Here is a 15824-nt window from a genome sequence, read left to right as displayed (position 1 = left end):
AAATATCTCAGCATATGCTTCCCTACTCTTCCCCATTTAAAATCCACCTATAGATTTTTTTTTTCCCTAATTTTATTTTATTTTTAAACTTTACATAATTGTATTAGTTTTGCCAAATATCAAAATGAATCCGCCACAGGTATACATGTGCTCCCCATCCCGAACCCTCCTCCCTCCTCCCTCCCCATACCATCCCTCTGGGCCGTCCCAGTGCACCAGCCCCCAGCATCCAGCATCATGCATCGAACCTGGACTGGCAACTCGTTTCCTACATGATATTTTACATGTTTCATTGCCATTCTCCCAAATCTTCCCACCCTCTCCCTCTCCCACAGAGTCCATAAGACTGTTCTATACATCAGTGTCTCTTTTGCTGTCTCGTACACCGGGTTATTGTTACCATCTTTCTAAATTCCATATATATGCGTTAGTATACTGTATTTATGTTTTTCCTTCTGGCTTACTTCACTCTGTATAATAGGCTCCAGTTTCATCCACCTCATTAGAACTGATTCAAATGTATTCTTTTTAATGGCTGAGTAATACTCCATTGTGTATATGTACCACAGCTTTCTTATCCATTCATCTGCTGATGGACATCTAGGTTGCTTCCATGTCTTGGCTATTATAAACAGTGCTGCGATGAACATTGGGGTACACGTGTCTCTTTCCCTTCTGGTTTCCTCAGTGTGTATGCCCAGCAGTGGGGTTGCTGGATCATAAGGCAGTTCTATTTCCAGTTTTTTAAGGAATCTCCACACTGTTCTCCATAGTGGCTGTACTAGTTTGCATTCCCACCAACAGTGTAAAAGGGTTCCCTTTTCTCCACACCCTCTCCAGCATTTATTATTTGTAGACTTTTGGATCGCAGCCATTCTGACTGGTGTGAAATGGTACCTCATAGTGGTTTTGATTTGCATTTCTCTGATAATGAGTGATGTTGAGCATCTTTTCATGTGTTTGTTAGCCATCTGTATGTCTTTTTTGGAGAAATGTCTATTTAGTTCTTTGGCCCATTTTTTGATTGGGTCGTTTATTTTTCTGGAGTTGAGCTGTAGGAGTTGCTTGTATATTTTTGAGATTAGTTGTTTGTCCGTTGCTTCATTTGCTATTATTTTCTCCCATTCTGAAGGCTGTCTTTTCACCTTGCTAATAGTTTCCTTTGATGTGCAGAAGCTTTTAAGGTTAATTAGGTCCCATTTGTTTATTTTTGCTTTTATTTCCAATATTCTGGGAGGTGGGTCATAGAGGATCCCGCTGTGATGTATGTCGGAGAGTGTTTTGCCTATGTTCTCCTCTAGGAGTTTTATAGTTTCTGGTCTTACGTTTAGATCTTTAATCCATTTTGAGTTTATTTTTGTGTATGGTGTTAGAAAGTGGTCCAGTTTCATTCTTTTACAAGTGGTTGACCAGATTTCCCAGCACCACTTGTTAAAGAGATTGTCTTTAATCCATTGTATATTCTTGCCTCCTTTGTCAAAGATAAGGTGTCCATATGTGCGTGGATTTATCTCTGGGCTTTCTATTTTATTCCATTGATCAATATTTCTGTCTTTGTGCCAGTACCATACTGTCTTGATAACTGTGGCTTTGTAGTAGAGCCTGAAGTCAGGTAGGTTGATTCCTCCAGTTCCATTCTTCTTTCTCAAGATCGCTTTGGCTATTCGAGGTTTTTTGTATTTCCATACAAATTGTGAAATTATTTGTTCTAGCTCTGTGAAGAATACTGTTGGTAGCTTGATAGGGATTGCGTTGAATCTATAAATTGCTTTGGGTAGTATACTCATTTTCACTATATTGTAAAATCCACCTATAGATTAAAAAACATTTTTTTATATTGTCAGTGGATGTATTATACATGTCAAGACTTCAAACATTTTATCGTATATACCAAAAAATCTTGATGTGGCATTTAATCTAGAGGGCCAAGAGCTAATGGAGAGGGCAGGTGGAAAGAACAGCACTGAAAACCCTCTTGACGCTGCTGATGGATAACACTAGTGAGTCCTTATTTTGAGTCAGCCCCTGTTTCCAACTATATGCATTTTCAGCCATGGGAAGCACTCTTAGGATGGGAATTTTCTCTCAAGTTATGGCAGCAATTGACCAGAAGAGATGCTGTATTCCTAGTCAAGCAAAAAAAAAAAAAAAAGTAAGAAAAATGATCCCAGCTCAGATCTTTTAAACAAGAGAAGCAGTAGAGGCATATGCCTAGCTCTGCTCCCCACATGTCTTGCTCTCTCAGCATATGATTCCTGGACCTCAGAACTGACCAAGTAAATTTATTAATACATCAGCCAACTGTTGAGCTTAAGATCTGATCAAAGGATGATATCAGAAATCAAGCAGTACTGAGAAAAGAAAAAGGAAATGAGTCTACCCAGTTTATAGACAGACATGATCTGGATGGGTATTCCTTCATTCAGAATAATTATGTAAATAAAAACTGGCATGAGACCCATGGAAATGTCCACATAAATAAGAAAGGAGAAAAATGCACTAGTAAGATTCAGAAGAATGCACACGTGCACACACACACACACACACATACACATATGTATATATATGCATCTCTATTTTGTTATCTATATCTATAGTTATATACCTATTTATATATATCTTTAAAAGTTGCTTACCTTATTCCAGTGTTGTGTGCTGATGAGATTTCTTGAATTACATTTTAAAATGCAATTTTAAGATTATTCATAAAAGACCCAGTGAAAGTGAAAGTGTTCGTCTCTCAGTGGTGTCTGACTCTTTAAGAGACAAATGTATATCAGCATCAGACAACATGCTCCTGGGTGACAACCCAATGGGTTCTGTCCTTACAGAAGGCAAGCGGCCAACTCACATGAAGAAGTAGTGTCATATTGATAGCTTACGGTGAACAATGTCAGTTTTGTGATCTCTGAAGAAGAAAATTTAGCTTCGGGACCAGGGACCAGGCTTGATCACTCAAGAGCTTTTGTGCAGCAGAGTTTTATTAAAGTAAGAGAAGGGACAGAGAAAGCTTCGGACATAGACATCAGAAGGGGGATGGAAAATACCCCCCTTGCTAGTGTTAGCAAGTGTTATATACTTTTTAAATTAGTTATTACAATAAATCAAAAAAAGTCTCAAGGTTGTAAAGATCTTACTAGACCACTCCCGTAATTTATATTTTAAGATAACAAGATTAGAATGAATAATAGAAAGATCTTACCAGACCCACTCCCATAATACACATTTTAAGATGACAGGATTAGTCAGAAGGTTCTTGTTAAGGAGAAACATGTCCTCAAGCAAGATACATTGTTATATTGACTAAGACAAAGCAATGTAGAAGGAAAAAAAAAAAAAAAAAAAGTTTGTCCTTTTCTCCTTGAGAGCCTCAGACCCCTTTCTCCTTCTCAAAATCTCTGGACCCCTTTCTCCTCGGGAACCCTGGACATCTTATCAACCTACCTAGGAATTAACTCTCTCATTCCCTGCTTTTCTTTTAGGAGAATTATGTTGGGAAAGGGGCATCGTTTTCATTCCCTAACTACTTTCTGCTGTTGAGGGATATCGTCCCTAAATTGTTGAAGCAACAAATTCTCCTAACCCTCATATTGAGGGTCTCTGATCCAGGGGCCCCAAGTAATAGTTGGAGGAGGCTGTGGCACTCATAGGAGCCTAGACAACCATTTGTAACTTAAAAGCTTTCAAACAGTTAGAAACAAGCCCCATTTTACAATTACAGATGTAAGGCAAAATAGCCATTAAACCACATTAAAACCTAATCAAAATCAAAAGTTACATTATGTCTATAGTAACATCAGTTCATCTTACCGTTGTTAGATGTCATCACAGAATTGAAGAAAGTTCTTTCCTTGAAGTGGAGAAACCCACCATAGGAAGTCTTCAATTGATGAGGAGGGGCGTGCTTCACAGACCCAGCAATTATGTCAATTGTGGAATGTGGTGTAGGCATGAGCGCAGGACAGGAAAGCATTGTCTTGAGGGTCAAACGGCAGACTCAGGACTTTTGGAGTCAGCAGAAGCAAGCTCACATAGATTCTCAGCCCCATCTCAGTTCCTGGCTCAATCAGCTTGTTTGACTCAAAGGCTGGTTCAAGAGTTAACCTCCTGATAATGTCTGTTGAAAAGCTCAAAGCTGAGTCGCATAGTTAATTTTAAGGCTTCAGGATCTAAGACAATATCTGTGCACAAAAACAGTCTGTCATAGAGACAGTCCTTTTGGTGGGGGGAGAAGATCGAGCCCTCATTAAAGCTAAGGATAGAACTGTAAACCAACTGTTTTGTGTTTCCTGAGTTAGCTTACATAGATGTCTTTTAATAATATCATTAGTCTTTTCAACTTTTTCTGAAGGTTGAGGTCTCCAGGAACAGTGTGACATTCTATTCCTAGAGTTTCTGACACCCCTTGAGTTACAGCAGCTTTAAAGATGGAGCCATTGTCACTCTGAACTACGTCATGAGAAGTCAGTATAGTAAAATTTTGCCCATTAGTGAACTTATGAACTTTAGGCATTAACAAAACAATAGTAACAATTACCCTTAAGCAATGTGGCCATAGCCATTTTTTACTAACAAACTAAACTCTGATCCTGTGGGCAAGCTCAAAGTTGGAACCTGTAAGAGAGCAGTGTGAAGAACCTTAAAAAGCCTTTTGAGTCTCTGGGGACCAAACCAGCTTGTTGGTTACTGAATCTCAGTTATAAGTTTATATAAGGCTGGGCAAGTTCCCCATAACCTGGAATCCAACTGTGGCAATAGCTTGTAATGCCGAAGCATCCTCTCAATTGTCTTAAAGTCATATTTGGCTCGTTTAGGAATTTCAGACAATAAAGTATAAGGATTAGACACTTATTATTATTCATATATCTTGAACAGGTCTCCATTTATCATTTGAATTTTTTTACACCCAAAATAGAAGTGTCGTATGGACTGTTACAGGGAATTAATAGCCCCTGCTCCTTTAAATATTCAATGATAGATTTTAACTCTTCCTTAACACCTCAGGCTTTAATAGATCCTGCTTTTGATGTGAAAATAGGTGAAGAGCTTGATAAAGACAGAAACAGCATTTTGTGCTCAACCCACAATTTTTCTATCAACCCACACTTGAGGATTTACATTTTGTTCAATTAATGGGAGAGAAAGGACAGGCTTCATATTCAAAAAAACAGAGGCCTGGACCTTGTTCAGTATATCCCTCCCAGAAGGGGTCAGGGAGCTTCTGGCATGATCAGAAACTCGTGAGAAAACAGCACAGAGTCCCAGTTGCAGCTTAAAGGGAGACTGAAATAATAGTGTTTGGCTCATCCTGACAGTTCTATTATGGTAGTAGATCAGGAGGAAAGCGGGACAGGGGCTTCAGTGAACATAGAGAACGTTTCCCCAGTGTCCAAAAGAAATTGATTGATTGACTCTCCCCCACCTCCCCCAGTTATTAATACCCGGGGTTCCTCAGGTGTAATTAGGACAGGAGCTTTTGTGGGGACTCCCGGGCACCTTCAGTCCAGATTGTCTTGAGAGTCTGATCCCTGGGGCCTACACCGCAGAGGGCAGTCTCTTCACCAGTAGGTTCCTTTGCAGACCTGGAGCCAGGGGCAGCTTAGATGCCTGAGGGCAAACCCACTTGAGATGCCTCTCCTTTCTGCAGTAATAATAAGTCCATCCCTTTTCACCTGGGTTCCTCTGGGCACTTTTCCTCAGGCTGTTTCAGAGTGGATCTAACAGCCATTGTTGGGGCTTCGGTCTTTTGCCGGGTTTTCTTTTCTCCTATTTTCCTCCTTATATTCTCTACCATATTATACCATCTGGACCAGCTGTAACAGTTTTTCTAAAGACTGATTTGGTCCAAACTCCTGTTTTTGTAACTTACAGCAGATATCTGGAGCTGACTGAGTGAGAAATCTGTCTTTTAAGATCATTCCTCCTTCTGCACTTTCAAGATCAACATCAGTAAACTTGTGGAGAGCCTCCCATAGTCTATCTAGGAATTTACCAGGAGTTTCTTTCTCTCCCTGTTCTATGCAGTCAACTTAGCATAGTTTTAAGTCTTGGCATGTGCTCGCTTGAGTCCTTCAAGAATACATCTGACAAAATGGCTCTGTTATAGGAACTTCTTGGGTCCCAGTAGGGAGGAGGGCTATTTCATACTCCCTCTTTCCCCTTGTCTCAAGTTCAAGCCATTTATCTCCAAAAGTAGTAGCTTCCCCCAAAACTCAAGCTCTGTAGTCAGGAGTCAGCATCTGTCCCAAGATATGCATTACATCTCTCTAAGGTCATAAAGTAAAGTGAATCCTGTAAAGGCTTCTGTGTACTTTTTGGATCCTCTCGATAGTCTCAACCACAATTGGTACCATTTGAATTTCTACCAAGACTGAGGCAGCCCCTCCTGGAAGGGTGCCCTAACTCCCAGCCTGCTCAGTTGGGAGCCCCAGATGAAGGGGCAAAGTAAGAGAACAGGAGGCAGCTGAAGGTTTCACACCCAAATCTGCACTCTTAGGACTTAAGTCTGGCATGTCTTGTAGAGAGATAAAGAGCAACACATAAGGCACTTCTATCCATTCCTCTTGTTTTCTACAGAACTGGTCTAATTGTAAAACAGCATTGTAATTGAGAGACCCTTTAACAGGCCAGTGTTACTCATCTTCCAAAGGTTATTGTGGCCATTCAGTATCACAGAAAATCAGGAGTGACTTTTTGAAAGTCTGGGAATCAAACTTGTCCCAGCATTTTTTTTTTTTTTTTTAATACATTTCAAAGGAGTGGTTTTGGAATGGCTAGCTCTCATCTGTAAGAGAAAAAAGTGGCATCCATAGACATGGCTTTTTTCCAGTGGAGGCTTCCTTCCCTGCTCTAGATGGGATTGTAGACAGACTTCTCCACCAAAGCTTTCCCTGATCAGACTTAGTCTGTCCTTTACCAATGCAGGCGTCTTACTCGTCCCTCCTGGTTCTACCACTGAGGTGGGGTGGAGATGCACCGGGGGTAGACCTGATGGCATCCCAGACTGATTTAGTTCCATACCACAAAGACCTTTGTTTGATTTGCCTTTTTCTTCTGATGCCACTCGGGGTGGAGCAGAGTAGCTTTTTGGAATGCCTCCCAGGCTAGGACTACTAGGGGAAGCATCCCTAGTGCCTATGCACATTCCTGAATACAGTCCTGACTGCAGTAGAGGCAGTGAGTCATAAAGGGATGAACAACAACCAAGATGTCCCTTCTGAGTGTCACCATACCACAACAGTATATGTGATAGCAAAAGAGGTTCTGGAGGGTTGGCCAGCAAGGGAAGAGTGATTTTTGTCCTCAAGCTACTAGGGCCAATCCTTCCAGTTCATTTCCACAAAAGAAATATCTAAGGAATTGAGACAGAAGCCGTCAGAGAGCCTTCTCTGGTCTGCTAAGAGCTAGCGCTACCAAAGGAAGAAGTCCATTGCATTTCCAATCTGACCAGATCCTGCAGTTTCCGATCTGTGTCCTCAAAAACTTCATGGTTGCCAGCAGTGCTTCTCTCCACATAGATAGGAGACACAGCTGTGACAAAGACTCACTTTCAGGTCGCTGGACCCTGAGGCAGGTAGCCAAGAGAGTGACCTCTAGCCTGAGAAATGTTCCTGGAGCTAAAGTTCTGCCTCGCTCCCAAACATGCTGCTGGAGCTAGAGCTCCACATTGCTCCCAAAGCTGCTGTTAGTGACTTTCTAGCAGGGCTTGCCTAGTCTAGCAAGGCTAAGTGCTTCCATACACAGGGTCTAAGTAAAAGTACGTAGTAACAGAATGAATCACAAGTCCATTGAAAGTCTATGATCCGACAGATTAGGTTAGTAGTTCTAATTCCCTATGCAATTAGGAAATGGCCAAAGAGACCAGGAAGAGGTGACTGAGAGGGGAGAGTTCAGTTCACACACTTGGCCCATTTCTGGTCACTCCCCTGACAAGGACCTTGGGTGTCTCTCGGCATTGGCAGGTTGGTAGAACCCCCCCGCCAAAAGGCTCCCCAAAAGGAGCCTTCAGTCATAACGAGGCCCCATGAAACCATGGAGCAGGGCTCACCACTTGCTTCACGCAAGCTGTGTCATTCATGGACACAAGCACACCTTAGAGTTAGTAAAGCAAAGCAGAAAATGTGCATACTGAGAAAGCAGAGAGGCTAGAGCTCTGAGTGTTCTTATCTTGTCCTGAAGATCCTGGACAAGCCCCCAAGCTGATAGCTTATGGTGAACTATGTTGGGTTTGTGATCTCCAAAGAAGAAGATTTAGCTTTGGGACCAGGGACCAGGCTTGATCACTCAAGAGCTTTTGTGTAGCAGAGTTTTATTAGTATAAGAAAAGGGACAGAGAAAGCTTCTGGCATAGACATCAGAAGGGGGACAGAGAATGCCCCCCTTGCCAGTGTTAGCAAGGGGGTTATATACTTTTTGCAGGAGAGCCGGGTTCTATCCCTGGGTTGGGAAGATCCCCTGAAGGAGGAGATGGCAACTCACTCCAGTACTCTTGCCTGGAAAATCCCATGGACAGAGGATCCTGGTAGGTTACAGTCCATGGGGTTGCAAAGAGTTGGAAATGACTGAGCAATTTCACTTTCACTTTTATATATTTTTATAGTATATACATAGTTTTATATATATATATATATATATAGTATATTAGTTATTACAATAAATCAAAAGAGTCTCAAGGTTGTAAAATCTTACTAGATGCACTCCCATAATTTATATTTTAAGATAACAAGAATAGAATGAATAATAGAAATATCTTACCAGACTCACTCACATAATATATGTTTTAAGATGACAGGATTAGTCAGAAGGTTATTGTTAAAGAGAAACATGTTGAGCAAGATACATTGTTATATTGACTAAGACAAAACAATGTATTAAAGAATGTTTGTACTTTTCTCCTTGAGAGCCCCAGACCCCTTTCTCCTCCTGGGGAACCCTGGACATCTTATCAACCTACTGCAGAATTGACTCCCTGAATATACGTGTGTGTGTGTGTGAGTGTGTGTGCGTGCATATGTACAAATATAAACCACTACTGTTTATTTCCTAAGTCATTAATTTGTGATTATCTATAAACTGCAAAAGTAGATCTAAACACTGTTTTCTCCTGACTCTATCCTTATAGTTGAGACATATTTTAGGATAAGAAATGGTTTCTTCACAGGGACCTCTTGCAGTTAAGATTTTTCTTGCAGAGATAAAAGAAAGCATTGCCTACAACAGGCGTTCATACATTTTTTAGTTTCTGTTTGAAAAACAGTAAAGAAAGGTCAAGTGGCCATATGTGATAACTCTGGCCACTGCTGTGTTCACCTTGTATGAATTTTCTAAAAGCAAAATATATAAATGGCTGAGGCTTTTAAAGCAGGGATAGCAGGCATTTTCTGTTAAGGGCCAGATAGTAAATATTTCAGGCTTTGTGGGCCATATGGTTTGTGTCACAGCTATCAATTCTGCAACTGCAGGGCAGGGCTACCACAGATGATATGTAAATGAATGAACATCATTGCTGTGTGACAGAAACAGGCATGGTTCTGATTTGTCTCTTGACTCATAGTTGGTGGATCCTGATTTAGTAAGTGTGTGAATCTTAGTCGACTTTATGGTACTGACCAAAAACAATAAGGCAAAAGAAAAAGACACAATTTTATATGAAACTGAACTTTTTGTACTGGGGTGAAAGGAGGGAAATTCAGATGATTAAGGGAGAGTGGTATATTCCAATAATAGAATTATCTTGATTTTATTCTTTTAGAATCACTTCAGAATTGACACTTTAAGGAAAACAGCCATGGTCCAGCATGAAGCCAACTAAGCTCTCTTATAACATAAAGGCAAATATGCTGAATAAACTGTACTTTTAAAAATAACATAGCAAGGCATTCCAAACCAATGAAAGGTGGGGAGAGAGAGAGAAGAGAATCTCCAGTTGCCAAAAGCAGAAAAACATCAAAATAGTAAGTATATGGCCTGGTTCCACCCAGTGCCTATGTTGTGGTGTGTGTATGTGTCTGTGTGTCGGGGGAATACCTTGGGAAATACTGTTAACTTGAGGTTGGAAGGTTGTTTTTCTTTTTCTTTTTTAAATGCTGAAGTTTGAAAAAGTGTGAAGTATTTCAAACATACAAGTAGGCAATAATAAAATGACACAAGGCACATCATTGTAGGGGAAACTGTGGCTGGTGAAGAACAGATTTGCCTTGCAGACCAAAGCAAGGCCTGCTCCCCCAACCCACAGCTGAAGGCTAGCACTGTGAACTGAAATGCTCTTGGCTAAGTGCACTGTCTTGCCCAGATTTCCACCTCTTCTCAGGGTCAGCTGAAAGCCTATCTACTTTTGCAGTTTATAGATAGTCAAGGTACTTGTCTCAATTTGGGAAGTCTCTGAAGAGTCATCCCAGCTTCAGACATCCCTGAAGGATCAGATGGTATATATCCCTCTTCTGGTCAGTCTTCCTTCTGTCCAATCCTTTTTCCCTCATTTTCTTTTAGAAGTTCCTCTTGAATGTCCACAGATCACAGTCTCAAATTCTATTCCCTGGGAAATGGACCTAAGAAAGTCATCGCCCACATTTATAAATATCCATTATTTCTTACAGTGTTCATATACTGTTTTTATTTTCATTAAGGAATTAAATATTTTAGACACAATGAAAAACACTTCCCTCCCATTATTTCTGGAGAAATTTGCAATCGAAAACTCAGTGTGTATCATTTTCATCAGCATGTCTATATTTTAGTTTATTATTTGTGAATTCACAAAACATTGTTTAATAATTTTTGAAGATGTTGAAACTTCACATATGGTACTATAGAATACATTCTGCAACTTGATTTTTGTTTGTATTAAAATTGTTCTTCAGGCTTCTTTTTATTTTATTTTATTAAATTTTATTGGAGTATAGCTGATTCATATGTTGTGTTAGTTTCAAGTGTATGACAAAGTCAGTCAGCCATACACACATATATTTCCACTTTTTTTTTAGATTCTTTTCCCATATAAGCCATTACAGAATACTGAGTAGAGTTTCTTGTGCCATATATTATAGTAGGTCCTTATTAATTAAGTATATATAGTAGCATGTATATGTCAATCCAACCTCCCAGTTTATCCCTCCCCTCCTTAACCCTGGTAACCATAAGTTGGTTTTTTACACCTGTAACTCTATCTCTATTTTGTAGATGAGTTCATTTGTACCCTTTTTTTTTTTATATTCCACATATAAGCAATATCGTACTTGCCTTTCTCTGTCTGACTGACTTCACTCAGTATGACAGTCTTTGGGTGCATACATGTTGCTGCAAAGAGTATTACCTCATTCTTTTTTACGGCTGGGTAATACTATAGTGTATATATGTACCACATCTTTATCCATTCCTGTGTTGATGAACGTTAAGGTTGCTTCTGTATCCTGGCTATTGTATATAGTACTGCAGTGAACACTGGGGAGCCTGTATCCTTTTGAATTATGGTTTCCTCCAGATATATGCCCAGAAGTGGGATTGCTGGATCATATGGATCAGTGGGATTGCTGGATCATATTACTTTTCATTTTTAAAGAAGTTCCATATTCTTCACCATAGTGGTTTTACCAGTTTACATTCCCATAAACAGTGTAGAAGGATTCACTTTTCTCCATACCCTCTGAAGCATTTATTGTTTCTTGTTTGGGTGATGATCTTGAGATATATACTTGCGGATATAATTCGCTCTATAAAATATTAATTTTGGCAAAATGTGAAAATATTAACAGCTGATAAATTTAAAATGAAGGTACATTCATATCTGGTATATGGTTTCCTGTACACCTCTTTATATTGACTGCTTCAGGAATATGTATTTTTAGAAAGTAAACTAGTTTAATTCAGAGAAAAAAATAAAAGCAAGGAAATCTTTTGTTTTTCTCCTCTTACACTCATCTAGGCAGGAGAGTCAAACTGTACTGCCCAAGAGCCTTTCACAGCATGAGTCAAACAAACCTAATTATCTCTATCAACAGCTCCATACTGGCCTGGGTTTTGCTCTGTCCCATCGTTTTCAAAGGTGTGCTCCAAATAAGGGTAGCCTTGAATCATGCTTTATAAAAAGGTACTCTCTAGTCAAATGATCTATTAATTATGCAAGTTATAGACCTATCTTGGATGTACACTTGCTTCTTCATGTTAAAGACGGAGAAAATTCTGCAGTAAATAAATCTATTAAATTTTTATTTAGCTGGCATTTCCCTTTTTTTTTTTTCATGAAGTTTTTTGCTTATAGAGCTCCTAGTAGGCTTCCCACAGCACAGAACACTGTGGATGTGCTTCAGTTACCCCTCTAGTTATCATTTGTTTGGCCACTGCCCATCTTCAAACATTTCATAAGTTACCATGGCTCCATGGTTTGTACTGCCTGTCACCCATGTTGAGTAAAGCTTGCTGCTGCTGCTACTGCTGCTAAGTCGCTTCAGTCATGTCTGACTCTGTGCGACCCCATAGACGGCAGCCCACCAGGCTCCCCTGTCCCTGGGATTCTCCAGGCAAGAACACTGGAGTGGGTTGCCATTTCCTTCTCCAATGCATGAAAGTGAAAAAATAAAGTGAAGTCACTCAGTCGTGTCTGACTCTTAGCGACCCCATGGACTACAGCCCACTAGGCCCTCCGTCCATGGGATTTTCCAGGCAAGAGTACTGGAGTGGGTCATGCTTCTAAAGAAATTCAATATGTTATTTTTGTTGTGTAGACTACCGAGGCACCCTCATCCACTAGAGAAGATCCTAATTAGTTAGCATCTCAGCTCCTTGAAGGCTGGGTCACTATTTGTCCTGTTCACTCTCAATGACTGACCAGTACCTGGCCTGTAGGTGGAATTCAATAAATGTGTGCTGAATGCCTACTGGGTGGATTGGTGGATAATATGTGTCCTCATAGAATTAATGCACAATTATCATATTATATTAAAATCTTTTGTTTATACATTTCTCACACTAAACTGTGTTACAAGGACAGGAATTATGGCTGATTATAATTGCATCTGCAATGCTTAAAACCATGTTTGCTATGTAACATGCTCAAGAAATACTATTTGGAATTCTGCTGAGGGGAGAACAAGATGGCATAGGAGTAGGTGGACATGGAGCACAACTCTCTCCACATACACATCAGGAATACATCTTCAGATGCAAAAGTGCACGCAGAACGCCAGCTGAGAGCAGACAGGGGTACCTGACCAGAGGTAAAGAATATAGAGAACCATGCAAAACTCTGTAGGACGAAGAAACTAGGGGGGAAAACAGGAGTGTTAGTAGGACTGGAACTGCCCTTGGTGGGTGGGGGGACTGAAGCAGGGGTCCAGTCCCCACATTGGGGCAATTGTCTGAGTCAGAGGAGAAATGCTTGAGGCTGAGAGTGAAACAGCTGCTCTGTGGCCGTCTAATGGAATGGGAGTCAGACAGCCCTTGCCACAGCCGTACCTACCCTGGACCAGGACGCAGGTCTCCTGGAAGGCGCAGAGGCTGGGAACTGAAGTTTAGGGATCGTGGAGCAATCCCAGGCTGAAGGCTGCTGTTGACTGCGGAGAGACCGGAGACCGATCAAGAGGAGGTGAGGGAGGAGATTGTGGTAGGAAATGCCTGCGGAGGAAAGCTGGGCAGCCATGGAAGTGATACGATACTGCTGAGTCATGCGTGGGGGGTGGAGTCATCACCATAGCCTCTCTCTCCCCACACGTCAGCATTGGCAGATGAACAGTAGAGAGGCTGGCCCATCAAATGCCTGATGCACTGAACTACAGAGCAGGACCCCACCCAGGGTGCCCCTTGAAGTGCCTGATGTGCAGATCTACAGAGAACCCCAGCCAGGGCCCCCCTCTATGTGCCTGTTGCACCAAACAACAGAGAAGGACCCCAGGCAAGGGGGCCCTCTAAATGCCTGAATGGGTGGAGCTATGGAGAAAGACTGGCCAAAGAGGCCTTCTGATCATCAGCTACAAAAGGCTTGAAAAAAGACTCTGAAAGGGCCGTAACTCCTGCAGCAGAGGCAGTCTGTGTCCCTGCACACTTGGTGCCACGAGGGTCCCCTCAAGCCAAGCAGCTGTGCTACCTTCAGGCTCAACTGTCACCAGGACAGGGCTGCCACAGCCAAAACAAGTCTTGCATCTATGCGCACAGGGTTGCTTTGGTAGTGTCTGACTGCGACCCTGTAGACTGTGGCCTGCCAGGCTTCTCTTGTCAGGGAGAGGGGTTGTCCAGGTAAGAATACTGGAATGTATTGGCCAGTACTTGTTGCCATACCCTTCTAGAGCACTGTATTTCCTGCTGCCCTAGCCGCCAACTCCCCTGAGTACCTGGTGCTGCCAGAACCCCTGGACCACCTCCACACCTGGCCCTCACAGGGGCAAACCCAAGCCCTCCAGGGCAGCCTCAGGAGCAAACTGCAGTGGTTGACCCACATGCAGAAGTGGAAATAAAACCACAGTTGAAACCCAGGGGCAGTATGGCTAAGGAAAAAGACCCAAAACCTTCTGACCAGCTGTACAAGCTGCAGATTAAATCCACATGATCAACTAGGCAGACTCTGTGTCTATGGAATACCTAAAAGAAGACCGAGAGCTCCCACAAAAGAAAACACACTAGTTCTGATAGCTGTGGACCTTGGAGGCAAGAACACACCAGAGCAGGACCAGATTAGAATCTGAGCTGCCCCCACAGCAGGTCCAGAGGTCAGCAGAGTGTTGGAGGGGATTCTAGGGAGGTGAGGTGGACTGTGACTCCCAGCGAGGGAAAGGACTCTGACAGCAGTGACTCAAGAAAAACGTTTATTATTCTTATGTTTTGGCTTGTTCTGTAGAATCTTGAATTTTTTTTTTTTTACCTCCCCCTCTTTGTTATACTTGTTGATTTCATGGACACTATGAAACCTAATTAAGCTTCTGAGTTTTTTTGTTTTTTTCCTCACATTCTTTTTATTGTTGTTATAAACCTCTGCCTCTATGTTGAACTTTTACAGTTCTGTGGAGTTTTCCTTTTTTTCTCTCTCGCTCTCTTTTAATTTTAATTTTTTAAACCTATTATTTTCTATACATTTATTCCTTTGTTTGCTTTTCCTACTGTTCTTTTCCCCTTGCAGTTAATCTTTAATGTATATAAATCTTCTTTATCTACCTCTGTTTAACTTTGCATATCTATTCTTTCTTTCCTTTCCTCTCAACGTATTTGTTAGTTTTGTTTTCATTGCTTTATTCCCTATTTGGCACCTTGCTTCAGTTTTGTTTTCCAGTTTGTGCTTTAGTTAATTTTGTTCTGGTAGATATACTTTTTGGATTCCTTTGTTCGCCAGGTCAATCTATTGTGTTTTATTTTTGTTGGACTGTTTTGACTTTGCTTAGGGGTGTATATGTATATGTGTATATTCAGTCATACTTTTTATTGTTGCTATAAACCTCTGCCTCTGCATTGAGCTTTTGCAGCTCTGTGGAGCTTTCCTCTTTCCCCCCCCCTTTTTTCTTTCTTCCTTTTTTTTTCTTTCTTTTCTCTTTTTTATAATTTTAATTTTTAAAACCTATTGTATTTTTCTACATTTATTCCTTTGTTTGCCTTTCCTACTGTTCTTTTCCCCTTGCAGTTAATCTTTAATGTATATAAATCTTCTTCATCTACCTCTATTTAACTTTGCATGTCTATTCTTTCTTTCTTTTCCTTCTTTCCTTTCCTCTCAACATGTTTGTTAGTTTTGTTTTCATTACTTTATTCCCCACTTGACACCTTGCTTTAGTTTTGTTTTCCAGTTTGTGGTTTAGTTAGTTTTGTTCTTAATGGGTAAATATAATTTTTGATTTCCTTTGTTTGCC

At 40.9% G+C, this 15824-nt stretch overlaps 1 long non-coding RNA gene across 1 annotated transcript in view; it reads left to right on the top strand.

The window, feature by feature from the left end:
* The window catches only part of LOC101908174 (uncharacterized), a 609245-nt gene that overhangs the window by 418224 nt on the left and 175197 nt on the right, over positions 1-15824 (top strand). The window contains exon 3 of the long non-coding RNA XR_009493272.1: positions 9752-9953. This is a non-coding gene — a long non-coding RNA (uncharacterized lncRNA). The remainder of the gene's footprint in view (positions 1-9751; positions 9954-15824) is intronic.

The sequence above is a fragment of the Bos taurus genome, chromosome 28, assembly GCF_002263795.3.
Source record: "Bos taurus isolate L1 Dominette 01449 registration number 42190680 breed Hereford chromosome 28, ARS-UCD2.0, whole genome shotgun sequence".
Taxonomy (NCBI): domain Eukaryota; kingdom Metazoa; phylum Chordata; class Mammalia; order Artiodactyla; family Bovidae; genus Bos; species Bos taurus.
Note: the sequence above shows the minus strand (reverse complement) of the source record. Positions and strands in the feature narration are given on the sequence as shown.